The sequence below is a fragment of the Mytilus galloprovincialis genome, chromosome 3 (genome assembly GCF_965363235.1).
Source record: "Mytilus galloprovincialis chromosome 3, xbMytGall1.hap1.1, whole genome shotgun sequence".
NCBI lineage: Eukaryota > Metazoa > Mollusca > Bivalvia > Mytilida > Mytilidae > Mytilus > Mytilus galloprovincialis.
Window position 1 is genome coordinate 25,960,788 of NC_134840.1, and position 14,641 is coordinate 25,975,428.

Here is a 14,641-nt window from a genome sequence, read left to right on the forward strand (position 1 = left end):
AGTATTCAAGTTTCATTTACTCGAGACAAAAAGTGCATGGAAATTTCGCGGGAAGACTATGTAAACAACACATCGTGGTCCCTCTCGATACATCCAATATTTCTTTTTTGTAGTGAAAGAAAGTGCCAGGAGACCATTAATTTTATATAAATAAGTGGATAAAAAGCTGTCAGTTATATATACTGCCATAATATTTCTAAATATGAGAAAAAGTAAAAAAATATACCTTCGCGTGGTCTTTATCATGGACATTTCGTCAGCGGAAGTAATATACCACGTGATAACGCCAACTGGAGCACGTGGTGGTTACAGACCAGAGACATGCTATATATATATATTTTTTAGATTTACTATATATTACAATACATCAATATGATAATAATAATAATAATAAACTGTATTTCAATACTCTTGAATTTGTTAAAAAAAAACACACAGGGAAAACTTTAACCCGTACTGTACAGAGACATTAAAAAAATAAAATTAAAAGTCTCTCATATATGGCTGTTCGCCGTCTAAATTATGACTCTAGGGACTCATCATTTTTTTGCTAGTGCTGGTAATTTTGAAAGCAAACATACAAAATTTATTGACTCCCCCCTTCCTTAATATATCACTATTTTTATTTGACTTATATGCTAATTTTGAAAAATTCAAAAGAGGGTCTTTATACAAATATAGCCAGAGACTGCACTGAAATAACAAATATAGAGATTGGATAACGACCAAGTTCTGCCATACTGGCAATATTAGAAGCATATTTCGTGGCACCAAGTACATATTTACAATATCGAATGTGAACCTTTTCAGGTGCAAAATTTAAAAAAGTTTTTTCTAAATCATCATTTGAACATGGTGTTAATCTTTTGTCCAGGTTAAGAATGTACGAACCCCACAATTCACTTCCATAGAGAAGGACTGGTTTAACACAGGAGTCAAAAAGTTTTAAAAGCAAAGGTGTATTATTATGTGTACAATGAAATTTACGTTTAATCATGAAAATTACTTTAAGTGCTTTCTTACTAAGATCTTCAACTGCAGTACTGAAAGAACCAGATGCTCTCATTACAATACCTAGGTATTTATACTCTTGAACACTTTTGATCAGATTTTGCTCAAAATAAAAATTACAGTCTTTCAATAATTTACCTGATTTGTTAAATACTATTATTTGAGTTTTTTTCTATATTTTTGACAATAAAGTTCCAAAGAGGATAAACAATTTCAGTGTAGCCCTTCTTTGGTTTGAGAGTCTCAGACATTAAAATTATGTCATCTGCATACATTAAACAATTTAAGCTTGTATTCCCTATATCTACTGGATCACACTTCTTATCAAGATATCCTGGAAAGTCATTCATAAATAAATTGAAAAGAAGGGGACTCAGTATACACCCTTGTTATTTAACACCAACATTTGAGAGTATGGAATCAGTCAGTCCGGAATCTAGTTTAACTGAATATTTAACACATGTGTACATATCTTTAATTAAATGGAAAATATTGCCACTAATACCTTGCTCAAAAAGTTTAGAAAACAGAAAATTCCTCCGGACTGTGTCGATATGATCGATATGAGAAGACCAAGATAGAGATGCATCAATAAAAATACCTAGAACCTTTTCATCGAAAAATTGCATCTATGAATATCAGCAAATGTGAAAAGGAGAAAACGCGAAATTGGAATGAAAACATATTTGGCGTTATGAAGAGAGAAAACGCGAAATGGCCTTGGCCTTAACTTGCCACCTCACTATTCAAAAATTACTCATTCATTTTGTTCGAAGGTGGTATGGGTGTCTTTCGCCATCTTGGATTGTAAAGAACAGGGAAACTATAAGGTCCAGATTTTCAATCAAGTTAGCAAAATTTGAGATAGATGACTAATGTGAATTTTCATTCAAAAGAACAAATTTATGAGATTATTGCTTATATTATATTAATACTTTTTCAAGTGTAGATTATTTTCGCTTGAATTTTAATGTTTTTAAATAGGCATTTTAAAGGGAGGTAACTCATTGAGTATCCTTACAATATGAATGACATTGCACTATGAAACTCAACTGGAATACACTGCGACACAAATCTACACCATGTGGAATGGAAATTAAACTGCCAACACCGTGTTGTTGTGAACGTTTGTGCGAAATCGACACCAAAGCTTGCAGATCATTAAGATCACAAAGTTCTGAGGAGGAAACAGTCATACATCAAGCATTGTGGGGTTGGGAGCACGGTCTACTCATTTCATCAATCCCGCGTGTTTGCAATTTTTACCCACTTTTCACTTGTTTACGTTTTCCTTAGTTCTCGTGTGATTTTCTCTTAATCCCGTATCCCCACTTTTTTTGTTATCCCCATATATATATCCAACATTCCTACTTTTTTTTTAGTTTACAATACCAGAACACCTCTTTCTAACAACAACAGACACACAATTATAACGACTTGTTTCTGCAGGAAAGCGTTACAAATTAGGACAGTTTTCTCGCCGAATCAATAAAGGAGTGTACATGAGAACCAAGCAATACCACCAGACAAGCTAGAACTCATTTAATCACTATTCTAGGCTTTAAAACCGCTAGAAAATGCTAAAAACTTTAAAACTTTGCAATCGTCTATGCCACATCTTAGCATCAATTGTTAAAAAAAAATCAATAAAATTTTCTATCAATATCAAACTAAAGAGAAGTGGTATGGTTGTCAGGGAGACAACTATCCAACAAGTTCAGAGGTTTATTCTATGAGGTTTGTATCAATTTATACTAATGATTTTAGTTCAGGTATTTGACATTCAAACTTCAGTTCCTATTATTTTATTATGTATCAAATGTATTTAAAGTTCCAGTGGCGTAGCTAGGTCATGTTTACGTGTACGCCTGAACCTCGGCGAGGAATCTAAGGACCCTAAAACGTGTCAATGTCAAACAATTGCTGTATTGTCTATTGGGTTAGAGCTAGGAAGCGAAGCCCCCGGAATCTAAAGAGTGATCGAGAATGGATACCATCAATGTCATCTTAACTCATCAGTAGCAGCATACTTTTGAATTTAAATGGTTTATATGTTATGTTAATAAAAAAATATTCATTTTGTTAATTTGAAATTTAATGGTCATTGGATTTAGAGAAAATGTCACAACCAGTAACTTTTAGAATATGTTTTAAAATATCGCGGGGGTAAAGCACTCAACAAACAAACACACATATCGTATGTCTTAATCTCCAGAGATATTCAGGTGCAATATTAGATATCGTAAAGGGTTCTGTGGAACCATGGTTCTCGTCTGGAATTTATCCTCGCTAAAAGTGAATCCATTTATCTTTCAATTACAGGATTTTAAAAAATTAAACATTTTCTTTAGATAATCATATTTTTTCTTGATCTGGACTGAGACTACTATAACACATATCATAGTAGTCTCAGATCTGGAATATAAGTTTCGGCCAAGTTTCATGACAGTCTATGAAGGTTTATGCATGTAAAATTAAAAAAAAAAAGCCATACCGTCTGTCAGTATAATACTGAAACATGAACAAAAAAATTTACTTTCAAAGCTTTGCTTCAGACAAAATTTGTAAAACAAATCTTGGATTCTGTTAAAGTTTCATTTAATCAGATGAAGTTTTGACAAAGAAATTGTTGTGTAAAAAAATGTTAACCCCAGACTAAATATTCGTACCTGTTAATTTTGTCCGTAAAACACGGAAAAATTACAGACTTGACAGAAAATAAACAAATATAATATATGATACAATTTGGCTGAAAAGTAAATTTCGTCAAATTGATCCGCAATATCAAGCTAAATACATGAAGGAAGTACTATAAAGCTGGTGTGCTTTTAATTTAAACAAGTTCCTTTTTTTTTTCTTTATATTAATTTTTTTTTTTTATCAAAATTCAAGTGTACGCCCGGGCGTTTTGACGTAAACGTAGCTACGAGCCTGACCATGTTCAAATGATAAACTTTGAATACATTTCTGTATTTATTACTCTCATTTACATTTCTAGCATTAACATTAATAGATATAAGAAAATGTGGTATGAGTGCCAATGAGACAACTCACCATCCAAGTCACAATTTGTAAAGGTAAACCATTATAGGTCAAAGTAAGGTCTTTAACATGGAGCCTTGACTCACACCGAACAACAAGCTATAAAGGGCCCCAAAATGACTAGTGTTAAACCATTCAAACGGGAAAACTAACGGTTTAATCTTTATAAGAACGAAAAATGAGAAACACTTATGAACCACATCAACAAACGACAACTGAACATCAGATTCCCGACTATTTCAGAAAAACAACAAAAAAAGCCGCCAAATAGAATAATTTTATTGTACAGTACACAGGTAAAGACAAATAATTTTTTTGTAAGGTATACCATACCGTTCAAATGGAGAACGGAATATTTTTTTGTTCATAGACTAATTAGTACGAAAAAGTGAAAATTAATAGTCATACCAAACACTTATCAAATCTGGTATATGCCAAAAATAGAGAGACGAGATAAAATCCTGAATATGTAAACAAATGTTACATTATAAAGCATGAGTATCAACAGGTCAAATTAACAAGAAAGTACGGTTTGTGAGTACTCGCAATTGCTGACAGCTAGCTTAAAGCCAATAATAAAAAAATCATGCACAAGAGACTTAAAAATCACATCTCAGGGATTTAGTATTTGAACGCCATGGACAGTCAAAAAATACATGACTTGTGCAATGCCAAAAATAAAAGTGTCGAAAGGCATTAAGACAGTTAGAAGTTAATCTCTTTATCGAAAAAATGAACGTCGATATGTACCGTATTTATACATCCCGTTTGAAAAAAATACAAATTTAGTTATGTTTTAATTTGCTGATGACAAAATCGATATTTGTGCCAATGTAAACTATATTCAAAGATCTAATTACAATATTGGTAAGATAACCTTTACTTATAAGTTTGTTCAAAGGTTCGATGAGTTTACGCGGATCACAAAAATTCAGTGATTTCCGCGCTTTAAGTACAGTATAACGGTAAAATTTAGGACTTGAAGTACCATTTTAAGAAGTTTTCTACAGTTACAGCCAAATTTCTTTGAACCTATGAAAGAATTTAGTAAAAGTTGTAAGTAATTTATTGTAACGAAATCCCTGACTTAATAATTAAACAGTGATGCATTGATTGCGTTCGTTACGATATATGACATCACTACTCACACGGGCATAACGAACGAGTTGGGGTTGGGATATGACAAACACCGCATAATTGAGTCGAAGGAACATCGCTGTCTGAAAAAGGAAAATTTACCATAGGGAATGAAAAATCGTCGCTTTTGTCGTAAATTTTAGGATGGAGTTTCCCTTTACTTTTTCTATATATAATGACCGCCTTCAACACGTTGAAGTTTACGTCACTTGTACTGCGCATTGCTTTGTGAAGACATATATACAGTGAAATATAACAAATTTGATATTAAACCAAAAAAATTACATAGTGGTAGTGCATATTTTTCATTTGTTTTTTTTAATAGTAAGATAAAACTATTTACACATGATGAATTTACCGACTATAGGTGTGGTTGAGACGGATGCTTTGAACGACTCTATAGAATCGCTAATCACAATACTCCGGGGAAGGCTGTTCCAGGTTTCAATTGTGCGTGGAAAAAAATGATTGTTGCCTTATTTGTGTTTCAGGAGGGAATTTGGTATGAGAGTGTTTGCATGTTCCGGAACCGTGTCTGAGCGGTTGAATTAGTCTGTCTGTTTTTATATGACCGCAAATTTAAAAAAAAAAATTGGTCGTATATTGGTATCACGTCGTCGTCGTCAGCGTCGTCCGAAGACGGATTGTTTCCGGATAATAACTTTTGAATATGTAAAAAGAAATCAATAAAATTTTAACACAATGTTTATAACCACAAAAGGAAGCTTGGGATTGATTTTGGGGGTTATGGTCCCAACGTTTAGGAATTAGGGGCCAAAAGGGGCCCAAAACAGCATTTATCTAGTTTCAGGACAAAAAGTTGTGTATTAGTATTTCAATTGTTCTGAAATTGTACCACAATGTTTAATACCATAAGTAGAAGGTTGGGATTTATTTTAAGTGGTTATATGGCAAACAGTCTAGGAAATAAGGGCCAAAAAAGGGGCCAAAAACAAGCATTTTTCTTGTTTCAAGACAATAACTTGTGTGTAATTGTATGGATCTCTCTGACATTGTACCACAAGTTTCCATATTACACAGAGAAAGCTGGGATTGAGTTTTGGGTTAATTTTCCCGAATATGTAGGGAAAAGGGGTCAAAAAAGGGTTTAATATCACCAAAGGAAGGTTGGGATTGATTTTGTGGGTTATGGTCCCAATAGTTTAGGAATAAGGGGCCAAAAAGGGGGCCCAAAATAATCATTTTTGTAGTTTTCAAACAATAACTTATGTTAAAGTGTATGAATCTCTCTGAAATTAAACCACAAGTTTCCATACCATGAAGGGATGGTTAGTATTGACTATAGTGCTTTTGGTTATAGCTCAAAATGTTTCGGAATTAGGGGCAAAAAAGGGGAAAAACTTGTAATTTCTGGTTATTGGACAATTTAGACAATTTTAAAGCAGTGTAAGGGAGGTAATTCTAAAACATTTAACATACAATGTTGGGTATGTTCGGATCTACTAAGTACCTCCCTTACACTACTTGTATATTATGTATAAAAAAAATGTCAGGTTTTGGACTAATTGCAAAAAAATGGTGGTGGTAATTGTTTTCAATTTTTTTTTTCTTCAAATTTCTCAAATTCCAAAATTTTGAAACGTTAAAAGAAGAAATCTTTAATTGCACAATATTGCGCAATAGATTTGTAAGATCTTGACATTTGCTTTGTGTCAGAATTTCATATCATGTCAAAAATTTGATCGCAATCCAAATCCTGAGCTGTATCAAGCTTGAATGTTGTGTCCATACTTGCCCCAACTGTTCAGGGTTCGACTTCTGCGGTCGTATAAAGCTGCGCCCTGCGGAGCACCTGGTTGTGATTGCAATGAGAAACTGAAATGCCTAAATCTAGAAAAGGACAACTACTGCTGTTTATGTTAGATTTAGTTAAAGTAAGTTCCTTTGGTTAAATTTCGGTAGTATATTTTAGAGAACTCTGGGATATTTAACGAAAAGATAGCAGTATGTGTTGTTGAATGTATCAACCAAATGTAATAATGACATGTATTTACGGAGTTTGATCATAAACTAAAGATTCAAAGCATTACAGGAATACATTTGCTATTAAAGGGGCGCAGTAAATGCTCATAGGAATACCTACTACTTGTCGATACACTTTATCGCCGAAACGTACACATATATTTTCCGTTACAGAAAAAGGCTTTTAACGAGTAACAGCAGATAAATTGGCAATGAGATTTTTCAAAAGACCATTTAATTAAATATGAAAACTTTTTCTTGATAAGATTGTGTGGAAGTGTAGTGTAGAGAGTAGAAAAATTATAACTGTCAACAGTATTAAAAGGATCACCAAGAGCATGTATTTCATCTAAAACCTATAAAGATTTGTTTACACTCCAAAATTATTGATACCATTGTTAGTCCCCTACCGTCTGTCTGTCCGTCTGTCCACCCGTCATTCTGGCAAATCAGTTTTCCAGACTATTTTTTCCTTCATGCTTCAATTTATTGATTCTATATTTGGTGTATTGTTTTATCATGACAAGTTACAGGTCAAGTTCGATTTTCACGATTAAAATTTTTGATACTTATTAATTACTAGATTTCTGTTCAAAGGGAAAAACCTCATTTTTAAAAAGATTTGTAAAAGACATTGTATTAAGATAAATTACATTTTGGATTTTTTTCCCTTTTCTTTAGTAAATTGTTAGGAGAACTTAGTGGTAGGTTTGTTTGTTATTTTATGTAGTTTACACCACGTCGATGACAAGTTATAGATCAAGTTAGAATTCCATTCCATTACAATTTACAATGATTTTTTAACTGATAAGGGGACTATGTACAAAAGTTAATAACAAGTTCTTTGATAGTAGTAAGGGAGGTAGTTAGAAGTATTGATAGATATTTACTAGATGCGGAGATTGCACGGAATTGAATGTGTTTTTCATACTATTTAGTGATAGAACATCATCTATATAGGCTATAGCAGAAAGTACCGCTAACTTCTTTTCGTTCTTCATAAGAACTGAAGTTCCTGTATTAAGTCAGTCTCACACGAATAAAGGAACAAGTCGGCAAGTTCCCATGCAAATGCAGATTGTTTGTTTAAAAAAACATGTCATACAAACGTAAAGAATATATTGTCAATCAAATGAAGCATCTAGATATCAGTTTCAGACAATTGTTTGTTTGAATCAAAGTGTTTTTTTTTTTTACAAAGTATGATTTATCCCTCCCTATTAAGACAAAATACTGGTATTTACGTTGGTCTTTTAGTTTGAAATGGGGAATACTTGTGTAAAGTGTAGAAAAGACAAATGCACTGATTATATTGCAAGATGAAAGAGTCTTGGTACCCGACCACTTCCACTCTGTGTTTTGAAAGATGTATCTACACTTGTATCCTTCTAATGATTTAAGCCTTTTTCAACTGATTTTTATTATTCGCTTTTGTTTTATACTGTCAGTGGCGTAGCTAGGTCATTTTGAAGTGTACGCCCGAACCTTGGCGAGGAATCCAAGGATCCCAAAACGGGTCCATGTCAAACAAGTGCTGTAGTGGGTTAGAGCTAGGGAGCGAAGCCCCGGAATCTAAAGAGTTATCGAGAATTGATACCATTCCTGTCATTAAAACGCATCAGTAGCACCATACTTTAGAATCTAAATGGTATATTCCTCGGAAAAGTGAATCCATTTATCAGTCCATTAGGGAGCTACCATTTGATTTTTATGTGGGGGCTAGGATGAAAAATTTTGTCCTGCATTTTTTTTTAGTTGTAATCTCTGTCCTGCCTTTTTATTTTTCACTCTATTCGGTCCTGTCTTTTTTTTTATTAGTTCATCCTGACTTTTTTTACCTAAATTGTCATCCTGCCTTTTTTTTTGCAAAGTGTCTCATCCTGCCTTTTTTTTTTACTAAAAACTCCTGTCCTGCCTATTTTTTTCAAATTTCATCCTAGCCCCCGCCCCCCTCCCCCCCCATAAAAATCAAATGGTAGCTCCCTTACAGGATTTTAAAAAATCAAACATTTTCTTTAGAGACTTTTCTTGATCTGGAATATTAGTTTTGGTCCAAGTTTCATGACAGTCTGTGAAGTTTTATGCATTTATAATTTAAAAAAAGCCATATAGTCTCATTTTAATACTGAAAAAGGAATAAACAAATTTACTTTCAAAACTTTGCTTCAGACAAAATTTGTACAAAATTCTTGGATTCTGCCTTAGTTTCATTAATTAGATGAATTTTTGACAAAGAAATTGTTGTGTAAAAAATGTAAAGTTCTTTTTCTTTTCTTTAGATTATATTTTTTTCTTTCTTTTTTTTTTATATCAAAATTCAAGTGTACGCCCGGGCGTTTTGACGTTAACGTAGCTACGCGCCTGACTGTTACACCACTGTTCCAGGTTAGGGGAGGATTAGGATTCCGGTAACAAGTTTAAAACATCCACATTTTGTTTGTAGGTGCCTGTCCGAGGTAAGGAGCCTGTAAATCAGGGGTTGTCAATTGTTGAACAGAAGAAAAAAAAAATCTGAAAAAAACATGACTTCCTCGGTCTTTTCTCGCGTTAGAGTATTTCAATTCCAAATTCAATTCCATTATCAATTCCTGTCTTATCCCTATTCCCTTTCCTATACCTGACCATATTCCTATTCGAATTCATTTTCCTATTAATAATCCTATTCCTATTCCTATTCATGATCCTGATCCTGATCCTAATCCTAATCCTATTCCTAATCTTATTCCTCTTCTTATTCCAATTCCTATTCCAACTCCAATTCATATTTAAATTCATGTTCAAATTCTTAATCCTATTCATATTCCTAATGCTGTTCATATTCCTAATCCTATTCCTATTCTTATTCCTTTTCCTGATCCTATTACTATTCGAATTCATTTTCCTATTACCAATCATATTCCTATTCCTATTCCTATTCCTATTCCTGATCCTAATCTAATCATATTAGTAATCATTCCTATTCCTGAGGGCCCTCATGGGGTTTTTGATTATGTGATTACTTGGCCGTTTTTTTAATGATTATTTGATTATTAAGCCAAATATTTCATGATTATTTGATTACCTAGGACTGTATTTTTAGTTTATGATTATTTGATTACTAAAGATAAGCAAATATTTAATGATTATGTGATTATATTGGCAAAAAAAAGGTGATTATGTGATTACTAGGACCCCCCCCCCATGAGGGGCCTCATTCCTATTGCTATTGCTATTCCTATTCTTATTTATTCCTATTCTATTCCTGTTCCTGTTCCTATTCCTATTCCCATTCCTATTCCCAATTCTAATTCCTATTCCTATCCCTATTCTTATTCCTGTTCTATTCCTATTCCTATTCCCATTCCTAATTCTAATTCCTATTACTATTCCTATCCCTATTCTTATTCCTATTCTATTCCTATTCCTATTCCAATTCCAATTCATATTCCAATTCAATTTCCTATTCTATTCCTGTTTCTATTCCTATTCTTATTCCTATTCTATTCCTATTCCTATTCCTATTCCTATTCCAATTCCAATTCCAATTCCAATTCATATTCCAATTCAATTTCCTATTCCAATCTTGTTTCTATTCCTATTCGAATTCATTTACCTATTACTTATCCTTTTCCAATTCCTAATCATACCGTATAGCGGGTTATTTTCGCGGGTATAAAAATTCATGATTTTTATTGAATAATGTATACGAAATATTTTGACGGTTACTATTTTAGCGGACTCAATTTTTTTTTAATCAATATCGAAGCCTTTGCACTTTTAAATTGGCGGAATTTATTTTGGCGATTTTGGTTCTTTCCGCGAAAATAAGCGAAAATTTACACCCCGCGAAAATAACCAGCTATACGGTATTCCAATTCCAATTTGAATTCCTATTGCTATTCCTATTGCTATTGCTATTCCAATTTTATTGCTATTGCTATTCCTATTGCTATTCCTATTCCCATTCCTATTCCTATTCCTATTCCTATTCCTATTCCTATTCCTATCCATATTCCTATTCCTATTCTATTCCAATTCCTATTCCTATTCCTATTCCTATTCCTATTCCTATTCCAATTCAATTTCCTATTCTATTCCTGTTTCTATTCTTATTCGAATTCATTTACCTATTACTTATCCTTTTCCAATTCCTAATCATACCGTATAGCGGGTTATTTTGGACCGGTTATTTTCGCGGGTGTGACTATTCGCGATTTTTATTGAATAATGAATACGAAATATTTTGACGGTTACTATTTTAGCAGACTCATCTTTTTTTTTTTATCAATATCTTAGCCTGTGCACTTTTAAATTGGCGGAATTTATTTTGGTTCTTTCCGCGAAAATAAGCGAAAATTTACACCCCGCGAAAATAACCCGCTATACGGTATTCCTATTCCAATTCGAATTCATATTCCTATTGCTATTGCTATTCCAATTCGAATTCATATTCCTATTGCTATTGCTATTCCAATTCGAATTCATATTCCTATTGCTATTGCTTTTCCAATTTTATTCCAATTCCTATTGCTATTGCTATTCCAATTTTATTCCAATTCCTATTGCTATTGCTATTTCTATTCCTATTCCAATTCCTATTCCTTTTCCTTTTCCTATTCCAATTTCAATTTATATTCATGTTGCTTCTCATATTCCTATTCCTAATTCCTATTCCTAGTCCTAGTCCTATTCCTATTCCTATTCCTATTCCTATTCCTATTCCTATTCATAATTCCTCTTCCTATTCCTATTCCTAATTTCTAATTTCTATTCCTATTTCTATTCCTATTTCTATTCCTAATTACTATTCCTATTCCTATTCCCATTTCCATTCCCATTCCCATACCCATTCCTAATTCCTATTCCTATTCAAATTTCAATTTATACTCCTGTTACTTTTCATATGCATATTCCTAATCCTAATCATAACCATATTTTAATTCCTATTCCTATTTTATTCCTATTCCTATTGGTATTGACATTGTCATTTGCATTGTAATTGGCATTGACATTGACTTCGAAAATTGTAATCAGTTGACATCTTAGTTCTATTTCGTTTCCTATTCTAATTCCTATACCTATACCTATTCCAATTCCCATTGCCATTGCTATTGTTATTCCTATTTATTCTTATTCCTATTCCTAATTCCTAAAACCTATTCCTATTCCTAATATTTCTATTTCTATTCCTAATTCCTATTCCTATTCATAATTGCTATTTCTATTCCTATTCCCATTCCCATTACTATTCCTATTCCAATTCCAATTCCGATTTATATTTCTGTTACTTCTCATATTCCTATTCCTAATTCCTATTCCTATTTATATTCCTAATTCCTATTCCCATTCCTATTCCTATTCCAAATATTCCTTATATTCCTAATATTCCTAATATTCCTAATATTCCTATTCCTTTTCCTATTCCCATTCCCATCCCTATTCTTATTCATATTCTATTCCTATTCCTATTTTAATTCATATTCCAATTCAATTTCCTATTCTATTCCTGTTTCTATTCCTATTCGAATTCATTTACCTATTACTTATCCTTTTCCAATTCCTAATCATACCGTATAGCGGGTTATTTTCGCGGGTGTAAAAATTCGCGATTTTTATTGAATAATGAATACGAAATATTTTCACGGTTACTATTTTAGAAGACTTAATTTTTTTTATCAATATCTTAGTCTGTGCGCTTTTAAATTGGCGGAATTTATTTTGGTTCTTTCCGCGAAAATAAGCGAAAATAACCCGCTATACGGTATTCCTATTCCAATTCGAATTTATTCCTATTGCTATTCCAATTTTATTCCTATTGCTATTCCAATTTTATTCCAATTCCTATTGCTATTGCTATTCCTATACCAATTCCTATTCCTATCCCTTTTCCTATTCCAATTCCAATTCCTATTCCAATTTCAATCTATATTCCTGTTGCTTCTCATTTTCCTATTCCTAATCTCTATTCCTATTCCTATTCCTATTCCTATTCCTATTCCTATTCCTATTCATAATTCCTCTTCCTCTTCCTATTTCTATTCCCATTCCTAATTTCTAATTCCTATTCCTATTCCTAATTACTATTCCTATTCGTATTCCCATTCCCATACCCATTCCTAATTCCTATTCCTATTCCTATTCAAATTTCAATTTATACTCCTGTTACTTTTCATATGCATATTCCTAATCCTAATCATAACCATATTTTAATTCCTATTCCTATTTTATTCCTATTCCTATTGGTATTGACATTGTCATTTGCATTGTAATTGGCATTGACATTGACTTCGAAAATTGTAATCAGTTGACATCTTAGTTCTATTTCGTTTCCTATTCTAATTCCTATACCTATACCTATTCCAATTCCCATTGCTATTGCTATTGTTATTCCTATTTATTCTTATTCCTATTCCTAATTCCTAAAACCTATTCCTATTCCTAATATTTCTATTTCTATTCCTAATTCCTAATTCCTATTCCTATTCATAATTGCTATTTCTATTCCTATTCCCATTCCCATTACTATTCCTATTCCAATTCCAATTCCGATTTATATTTCTGTTACTTCTCATATTCCTATTCCTAATTCCTATTCCTATTTCTATTCCTAATTCCTATTCCCATTCCTATTCCTATTCCAAATATTCCTTATATTCCTAATATTCCTAATATTCCTAATATTCCTATTCCTTTTCCTATTCCCATTCCCATCCCTATTCTTATTCATATTCTATTCCTATTCCTATTTTAATTCATATTCCAATTCAATTTCCTATTCTATTCCTGTTTCTATTCCTATTCGAATTCATTTACCTATTACTTATCCTTTTCCAATTCCTAATCATACCGTATAGCGGGTTATTTTCGCGGGTGTAAAAATTCGCGATTTTTATTGAATAATGAATACGAAATATTTTGACGGTTACTATTTTAGAAGACTTAATTTTTTTTATCAATATCTTAGTCTGTGTGCTTTTAAATTGGCGGAATTTATTTTGGTTCTTTCCGCGAAAATAAGCGAAAATAACCCGCTATACGGTATTCCTATTCCAATTCGAATTTATTCCTATTGCTATTCCAATTTTATTCCTATTGCTATTCCAATTTTATTCCAATTCCTATTGCTATTGCTATTCCTATACCAATTCCTATTCCTATTCCTATCCCTTTTCCTATTCCAATTCCAATTCCTATTCCAATTTCAATTTATATTCCTGTTGCTTCTCATTTTCCTATTCCTAATTTCTATTCCTATTCCTATTCATAATTCCTTTTCCTCTTCCTATTTCTATTCCCATTCCTAATTTCTAATTCCTATTCCTATTCCTAATTACTATTCCTATTCCTATTCCCATTCCCATACCCATTCCTAATTCCTATTCCTATTCAAATTTCAATTTATACTCCTGTTACTTTTCATATGCATATTCCTAATCCTAATCATAGTCATATTTTAATTCCTATTCCTATTCCTATTGGTATTGACATT

At 32.4% G+C, this 14,641-nt stretch overlaps 1 protein-coding gene across 1 annotated transcript in view; it reads right to left on the bottom strand.

The window, feature by feature from the left end:
• LOC143067536 (forkhead box protein N3-like) overlaps positions 1-282 on the bottom strand; it is a 37,348-nt gene extending 37,066 nt beyond the window's left edge. Inside the window, exon 1 of the mRNA XM_076240874.1 lies at positions 227-282. The gene's annotated coding sequence lies outside the window, so the exon portion shown is untranslated. The remainder of the gene's footprint in view (positions 1-226) is intronic.
• Between the last annotated feature and the right edge of the window lie 14,359 nt (positions 283-14,641).